The sequence below is a fragment of the Sciurus carolinensis genome, chromosome 9, assembly GCF_902686445.1.
Source record: "Sciurus carolinensis chromosome 9, mSciCar1.2, whole genome shotgun sequence".
Lineage (NCBI taxonomy): Eukaryota > Metazoa > Chordata > Mammalia > Rodentia > Sciuridae > Sciurus > Sciurus carolinensis.
Genome location: NC_062221.1, coordinates 92,024,121 through 92,033,671, shown reverse-complemented (window position 1 = coordinate 92,033,671; position 9,551 = coordinate 92,024,121).

Genomic DNA, 9,551 nt, shown 5'->3' with positions numbered 1-9,551 from the left:
GTGATGAATCTTCAGAAAGAGAAATTAGGAAAACTACCCCATTCACAATAGCATCGAAAAAAATAAAATACTTGGGAATCAATCTCACAAAAGAGGTGAAAGACCTCTACAATGAGAACTACAGAACACTAAAGAAAGAAATTCAAGAAAACCTTAGAAGATGGAAAGATCTCCCATGTTCCTGGATAGGCAGAATTAATATCGTCAAAATGGCTATACTACCTAAAGTGCTATACAGATTCAATGCAATTCCAATTAAAATCCCAATGATGTACCTTGCAGAAATAGAGCAAGCAATTATGAAATTCATCTGGAAGAATAAAAAACCTAGAATAGCTAAAGCAATCCTCAGTAGCAAGAGCGAAGCAGGGGGTATTGCAATACCAGATCTTCAACTCTACTACAAAGCAATAGTAACAAAAACGGCATGGTATTGGTACCAAAATAGACAGGTAGATCAATGGTACAGAATAGAGGACATGGACACAAACCCAAATAAATACAATTTTCTCATACTAGACAAAGGGTCCAACAATATGCAATGGAGAAAAGATAGCCTCTTCAACAAATGGTGCTGGGAAAACTGGAAAACTATATGCAATAGAATGAAATTAAACCCCTATCTCTCACCCTACACAAAACTCAACTCAAAATGGATCAAGGACCTCGGAATCAGACCAGAGACCCTGCATCTTATAGAAGAAAAAGTAGGTCCAAATCTTCAACTTGTTGGCTTAGGATCAGATTTCCTTAACAGGACTCCCATAGCACAAGAAATAAAAGCAAGAATCAACAACTGGGATAGATTCAAACTAAAAAGCTTTCTCTCAGCAAAGGAAACTATCAGAAATGTGAAGAGAGAGCCTACAGAGTGGGAGACTATCTTTGCCAACCATACCTCAGATAGAGCGCTAATTTCCAGAATCTATAAAGAACTCAAAAAACTCTACACGAAGAATACAAATAATCCAATCAACACATGGGCTAAGGAAATGAACAGACACTTCACAGAAGAAGATGTACAAGTAATCACCAGATATATGAAAAAATGTTCAACATCCCTAGTAATAAGGGAAATGCAAATCAAAACTACCCTAAGATTTCATCTCACCCCAATTAGAATGGCGATTATCAAGAATACAAGCAACAATAGGTGTTGGCGAGGATGTGGGGAAAAAGGAACACTCATACATTGCTGGTGGGGTTGCAAATTAGTGCAGCCACTCTGGAAAGCAGTGTGGAGATTCCTCAGAAAGCTTGGAATGGAAACACCATTTGACCCAGCTATCCCACTCCTTGGCCTATACCCAAAGGACTTAAAATCAGCATACTACAGAGATACAGCCACATCAATGTTCATTGCTGCTCAATTCACCATAGCCAGATTGTGGAACCAACCTAGATGCCCTTCAGTTGATGAATGGATAAAGAAACTGTGGCATATTTATACAATGGAATATTACTCCGCAATGAAGAATGATAAAATTATGGCATTTGTAGGCAAATGGTCGAAATTGGAGAATATCATGCTAAGTGAGATAAGCCAATCTCAAAAAACTAAAGGACGAATGATCTCGCTGATAAGCGGATGAGGACATATAATGGGGGGTGGGAGGGGCTAGCATTAGGTTCAGGGTTAGGTTTAGAGTTAGGCTAAGGAGAGCGGTAAGAATGAAGGAAAGAAGGACTGTGTAGAGGGAAAAGAGGGGTGGGAGGGGTGGGAGGGGTGGGGGGGAGGGGAAAAATAAAATAAATATCATTACCCTATGTAAACGTAAAAAAATAAAAAAATAAAAAATAAAAAAAAAAAGTGTTGGCAGAAATGTGGAGAAATTAGAACTCTTGTTATTTCATGATGGGAATATAAAATAGTATAGTAGCTATGGGAAAAAATTTGGCAAGTCTTCAAAAACTTAAACATAAAATTACCACATGATCTGCCATTCCCTTCAGGGTACAGCTACTCAAAAGAACTGAAAGCAGAGATTTTATCAGTTATTTGTGCACCCATGATCATAGCAGCATTATTCACCATAGCCAAAAGGTGGAAACACCCCAAATGTTTACCAGTGGATAAAAGGATGAATAAAATGTGGTATACACACACAATGGAATGTAATTCATGTTCAGCCTTAAGAGGGTATGAAACTCTTGATACTTGCCACAACATGGATGATCCTTGAAGATATTAAAATAAGACAGACAAAATGCATAATTTCAGATTTAGATATATATGTATGTGTATGTTTCAGAGTGATTTCCAGTTAACTTTAATTTTCCAAAATTCTCAAAGTATGGATTTTTTTTTTTTTTTTTTTTTTTTTTTTTGCAGTGCTGGGGATTGAACCCAGGGCCCTGTGCTTGCAAGGCAAGCACTCTACCAACTGAGCTATCTCCCCAGCCCTCAAAGTATGGATTCTTATTAATAATTGTGAATGCTTTCACAGGGTTAGCAGAGGTCATTTTATAGAACAAATATGTTCTACATTTTCAAAATGATTTGCATTTAAAACCATATTTAGACATTAAATCCCTTGCTTCACTTGTCTTATGTATGAAGGTAAATGGTTCAATTACTGATAAACCATAAAATAACAGAATCATATTTTGGGAATGTTATCTATAAACATATATAGCATCTCAGTGATAATGTTACAATTGAAATCTTGTATGAGGATCAAACCAAATGTATTTAATACTAATTAAAATATAAGATGTTTTAAAAATGCCAAATCTTTTGAATGATCATAAGCAATAACAGAAGTTTATGACAAATTGCAATGAATCATCATTTTTTAAAATCTGCCCAGAACCTTCCACATATTTGAGGTTTTGCTCCTTCTTGAAATATCCACATGGTTACAATCAAAGAGAGAAAATACTATTACTCCCCCAAAGACCATGCAGACTATGCAGAGCCAATGGTCTTCTACTCGGCAATGTTTTTTGAGGTTCTATTGCCTTGGACTTTCATCAGCACTCCATATTTAATGTTATTATTTTGCTAATCCAGTAAACGAAAAATTTATTTCATTGTGTGTTTCATTTTCATCTCCCTGATTTCTAATGCAGTTAGCCTCTATTCATATTTGCATGTTATTTGCATTATTCTTCTGTTATAATTTTAATAAAATCTTTATTTGTGAAATGTTCATTGGTTAAAAAGAAAAGGACAAATATTATAGGATTCCACTTATATGAGATATCTAGAATAGTCAAATATATAGAGATAGCTAGTAGAATACAGGTATGCCTCATTCTAATGTGCTTTATTTCACTCTGCAGATATTGCGTTTGTTACAAACTGAAGGTTTATGGCAACCCTATACCAAGTAAGTCTATCATGACCATTTTATCAATAGCATGTGCTTACTTCATGGGTCTTTGTCACATTTTTAAAAATATTTCAAAGTTTTTCATTATTATATCTGCTATGGTGAGTCTGTGATCAGTGATCTCGGATGTTACCATTCTAGTTGTTCAGGAGTGCCGTGAACCATGCCCTTATGATACAGTAAATTTAACTGATAAATGCTGTGTTCCAAGCTCCGCAAACCAGCCATTCCCCCATCTCTCCCTCTCCCTAGGCCTGCATATTCCCTGAAACACAACTATCTTGAAATTAATCCAGTTAATAACCCTACAATGGTCCCTAAGCATCCTAGTGAAAGAAGAGCCACATGTCTCTCATTGTAAATCAAAAGCTAGAAATTATTAAGCTTAGTGAGAAGGTCACATTAAAAGCTGAGACAGGCCAAAAGTTAACCCTCTTGTGCCAAATAACCAAACTGAATGGGAAGGAAAAGTTCTTAAAAGATATTAAAAGTCCTACTCCAATGAACACACAAATATTAAGAAAGTCAAAAAGCCTTATTACTGACATGGGGAAGTTTTAGTAGCCTAGGGAGAAGGTTCAACCAGCTATAACACTCCCTTAAGCCAAAACCCAATCCAGAGCAAGGCCCTCTCTTTAATTCTATCAAACCTGAAGAGAGGCAAGGAGGCTGCAGAAGAGAAGTAGCCATCTCCGTAACATAGACATACAAAGTACGGAAACAAGTGCTGACGTAAAAACTGAAATGTTACCCAGAGATCTAACTAAGATAATTGTTGAAGGTGACTACACTAAAAGAGATTTAAAATAAAAATGAAACTGCATTATATTTAAAGAACATGCTACCTAAGACTTTCACAGCCGGAGAGGTCAATGCCTGACTTGAAAGTCTCCAAGGACTAGCTGATTTTTTTGTTAGCCACTAATGCAATTGGTGAGTAAGTTGAAGCCAGTGCTCATTTACCCCTTAGAGAATCCTAGAGCCTGTAAGAATTAGACTAAGTCTACTCTGCCCATGCTCCGTGAATAAAACAACAAAGCCTGGATGACAACACATCTCGTTACAACATGGCTTATGGAATATTTTAAGCTTGCTATAGAGACTTACTACTCACTGAAAAAAATTCCTTTCTAACTATTACTGTTCACTGAGAATGCATGTGGTCACCTAAGAGCTCTGATAGTTGTGCAATCAGATTAATGTTGTTTTCATGCCCATAAATACAACATCCATTCTGCAGCCCATGGATCAAGAGGACATTTCAATTTTCAGGTCTTCATATTTAAGAAATTTATCTCTTAAGGCTATACTTTCCATGGATGATGTTTCCTCTGGTGGAAAAGTAAATAGTAAATCTTTTATTAGTGCATTATAGTTATAAATAATTATAGTTAAATACATGATAGTTGTGTTCATTTGGACAAAATCATGCACACATGAAATTTGATTTACTCCATTTCAGTCCCCAGTGCCCACTTTCCCTCTCCCTATTCTCCTTCCTCTACTGGTCTTCCTTTCACTCATTTTTGATTGATATATAGATATACATAAACATGGAATTCACTGTGGTATATTTATACTTGCATATAAAGTAATTTTGTTAAACTCATTCTGCATTTTCTCCCATTTCCCTTTTCTCTTCCATCCCTCTTGATCTCCTACTCCATTAATCTTCCCTGTGTCTTTATGATATCCAACCCCTTCTCCACTCATTTTGCTCTTCCACATCAAGAGAAAACATAATAGAAAAGATTTTAGAAAGGATTTACTACTTTAGATGTCATTTAAAAAATCATGATTCACAACATGGGATCAAAATATCAAAATTAACAGAGTTTTAAAGAATTTGATTCCAACCCTCACTGAGAGGTTCAAGAATTCAGTGAAGAAAGTAATTGCAGATGTGGTGGAAACAGAACTGGAAATCAAGACTGAAGAATTGCTGAAATCCTGTGATAAAACTTGAATGAAGAGTTGCTATTTATGGATGAACAGTTTCCTGAAATGGAATGTACTCTCAGTAAAGATGCTATGAACGCTGGTAAAATGACAACAAATGATTTACAATATTAAATACATTTGGTTGGTAGGCAGTGGCATGACTTGGAAGGATTAACTTCAATTTTGAAAGAATTTCTACTTGGGTAAAATGCTATGGAGAAATTTCATGCCATGTAGCAATTTCAGTCATGTGTAGATGGCCACATCAGTCTACAAAAGACTCAACAAAAGACACACGAAATAGGACACAAAGTTTGAATAGAGGAATTTTCAAAAATATCATATAAAAAGTAATGGGAGGAAGGAGGTGGCTATTACTGATAAAAAGAGTGCAGATTCAGTGTGGGCTAAAACCATTAAGTTTTGATATAGTAAAGATAAAACTGTATTAAGGTAGCTCAGACCTGCAAAGTCTAGGCACCTAATATCACTATCACTTTCTTTTCCTCTTTCTAGGCTATCCACTTTCAAACACCTAATTCAAAATATTTTATAACAAGATATTAAAATAGGAATTCATGGGAAGAATGAGGGAATGAAATTAACCAAATTTACTAGAGGCATATATGAATATACCCAGGGCATCACAATTTTGTACATGAATATAATGCATCAATTTAAATAAGTAAAAGAAATGGAAGGGAGACCAAGAATGGAAGAAGGGGGTCAAGGGAGGAAGGAGGGGTAGTACTTGGGATTGAAATAGAGAAAACTGTTATATGCATTTATGAATATGTCTAAATAAACCCCATTATAATGTAAAACAATAATGCACTAAAAATAAATGGAAATCCTCTTCTTGTTTTGGCTGAAACCTCAATGACATAAGTACCTATTGCTGCCATATTTCCAAGCAAAATGCTAGGCTGTTCGGGACTTCTAAAAGAGGTAACAACCAGCTTTATAACCTATGGGTTGCCAAATACCTCCATTTCTAGAAAAGTTTTGAAAGCTAAAAGGTGAAAAAGTTTCTTTAGAAAGAACTATTGATGGGTTTTAGGGCTTGGATAGTAAGTCATTCCACCAGTATCCTGGAACTTTACAAGAGGGTTTTCAAGATTTCCTGGATGGCTTGATTTGGTGATACACTGTCGCCACCCATGGCAACAATTGTGCGGGTATTTATCGGAGGTGGACTGAAAATAAACTACTTTTCCTATATTCACTAATTTATAGAGGAAGAGAGACTTTGAGAGAAAGATAGGCTTTGCTTAGAGGAAGAGAAACTTCGCTTAGAGAGAAAGTTTTAGAGAAAGAGAGGCTTCTACGCTTATCAGAGATCTATTTCTTCTTAAAGTTCTGCTTCTTGAAGGTGCGTCCTGCATCCTGCGAACTAGGTGCTATCTATCTGAGGGCTAGCTGCTTCTCTTCTCTGTTAGCTGCTGCTTCTTCTTAGTGGCTTCTTCTTACTGCTGCTTCTTCTCTCTGCTGGCTGCTGCTGCTTTTTTCCTTCTGCCTACTGTCCGCTTATATTCCCTCCAGGAGGCAGAGGGCGGGGCCACGCCAACTGAGATCAGGCGAGGAGCCAGCTGCCCTATCTCGGCAAAGGTTAAAATGAGCAGGCCCGGAGCAAGAGCACTCAGGAACACCTGTGCACACGTTGTGTGCATGGACTTAATTGAATACAGCCAATGATAATTCACCTGAGTGTGCTTATATTAATCAACCTCCTCACCACTGATGTAATCAAAGCAGCCTCTGGCTGGCTGCCGGGCGCCATCCTGGCGCCGTCCACACAGCATAGCCCCCAACAATACACAGTAGAGTTCATGGATAACGATTGGAAACTAGGCTAAAAGTGAGATGTGGTGGCTGAAGACAGAGCAGGTATGACAGCTATATCTGGGACAGCATGAATCTTAGTCAGTTGCAGTTTCCATAACAAAAACACCACAACCAGACTAAAACAAGAGAATTATTTCTCACTGTTCTGTAAGCTGAAGAATCCCAGATCAAGGTTCTGGCATGGTTTGGTTCTGGTAAGCTCCCTCTTCCTGGTTTTAAATGGCTGTCTTCTCAATGTCTTCACATGGCAGAGGGAAAAGGAGGAATAAAGCTCTCTGGTGTCTCTTCTTATAAAGGATCTAATCCCATCTTTACAGAATGTATATAAGTTAGGGATGGTGCCTGAAAAGAAAGACTCTTGATTGTATTTAAATGTTTGGGTTCTTCCAAACACAAGTTAAATTCAAAACCCTTAAGAGGGAGTCACTAGAAATTCATCTTTATTACACACTTCTTTTTAAGACCAGTTAACTCTTTTTCCTCTCTACCCACTTACTCCTTGTAATCTTGAAACTCATTTTCCATAGAAATTGCCATTATTAGTTATTGGTGAGTTCTTTCAAATAACTTTTCAAAAAATAATAACAATAGAAACTATTTCAGAGAAGTTAAATCCAGTCCTACGTTAGAAGAAAGACAAATGATGACAAAGTTGGTTTTATCCCCAAAATACAAGAAGTATTTCATATTGAGCATCATTAATATAATTCATCCCATTAGTTGATCAAAGAAAATCCCTAAATTTCATAAAATCACTACTGACTTTAATAAATCTTAGGAAATAAGACTAATACCTGCTTGTGACAGGATCTCAGGTTGAACATTCATCAGAATTCTGTAGTGAAGAGTGTTGCAAAGCCTTTAAGCATTGTCCAACCCTTATTAAACATCACAAGGTTTATAGTGATGAGAGATCATACAAATGTATGGATTGTGTCAAAGATTTTCAATTCAACCCTTTCTCACTGCCAGAGAATTCATATTGGAGAAAATTCACATGAATGTAAAGAAGGAGGCAAAACTCTTAATAGGAGTTCATTTTTGTTTTTCAACTTGACTTGGTTTCCCCTTTGATTGACTTTTTCTCTAGTGTAGTTTCTCCCTCTGCTAACCTTCATTGTTTTTCATTTCCTCCTTGTGGAATATTTTTCTTAGAATGTTCTGTAGATAATGCTTTCAATTTGTAAATTCTTTTAACTTTTGTTGATCATGGAAGGATTTTATTTCATCATCAAATCTGAATGTTAGTTTTGCTGGGTATAAGATTCTTGGTTGGCTTCCATGTTATTTTAGAGTTTGAAATATGTTGTTCCAGAACCTCCTACTCTTTAGTGTCTGGACTGAGAAATCTGCTGATGTTCATATTGGATTCCCCGTATATGTAATCTGATGGTTTTCTCTCACAGACTTTAAAATTCTATCTTTATTTTGTATGTTAGACATTTTCTTTGTAATGTGCCTTAGTGTGGGACTGTTGTAATTTTATACATTTGGTGTCCTGTTAGCCTCTTGTATTTGATTTTCCATTTCATTCTTTGGGTTTTGGAAATTTTCTGACATTATTTCATTGAGCAGATTTTTCATTCATTTGGTTTGTAACTCTGTGTCTTTCTCAATCCAAATAATTCTTATATTTGGTCTTTTCATGTTATCTCATAATTCTTGGAGGTTCTGTTCATGTTTTCTTTCAATCTTCTCTTTGTAGTGAAGTTTATTTTCAAGATGAAATATTTTGTCTTCATTGTCTTAGGTTCCTTCTTCTAAGTGATCTGGTCTGTTGGTGATGCTTTCCATTGAGATTTTAATTTGGTTTATTGTTTCCTTTATTTCAAGGATTTCAGCTTCTTTTTATTTTAGAATCTCCATCTCTGTATTGAAATAATCTTTTGTTTCCTGCATTTGATCTTTTAACTGTTTATTAAAGTGATGTTTCATTGCTTAAATTTGCTCTCTTATATCCTACTTTATTTCACAGATCATTTTAATTTTGTACATTCTGAAATCTATTTCTAACATTTCTTCTACTGTGCTATCAATGTATTCTATTAATATAGCATCTTGATTTGTTTGGGGTGTATTGTTCCCTTGTTTTCTCATGTTGTTCATGTGTCTTTTCCTCTTACAGTGCAGACCTGAGTTATTATAATTTCCACCCTAGAGATTTAAAGTGTACCTGCAAGTTTCCAATACATGACCTTTAAGGGAGAGATCAATATTGACATTACTCAATGCAAATAGTAGGAATCTTAAACAAAATATCCCTTCTTAAGATGCTAACAGGTTTGTTACAATAATCAAAGATGATGTGTTCAATTACCATCTACAACATAAATATTAGGTTTACAATAAGGTCTACAATTTCTAATGGTGGCTAGAGAACAGGAGAGGGGTGTAGGATATGATGTTAATGAGGTAGGGGGTGAGATTATA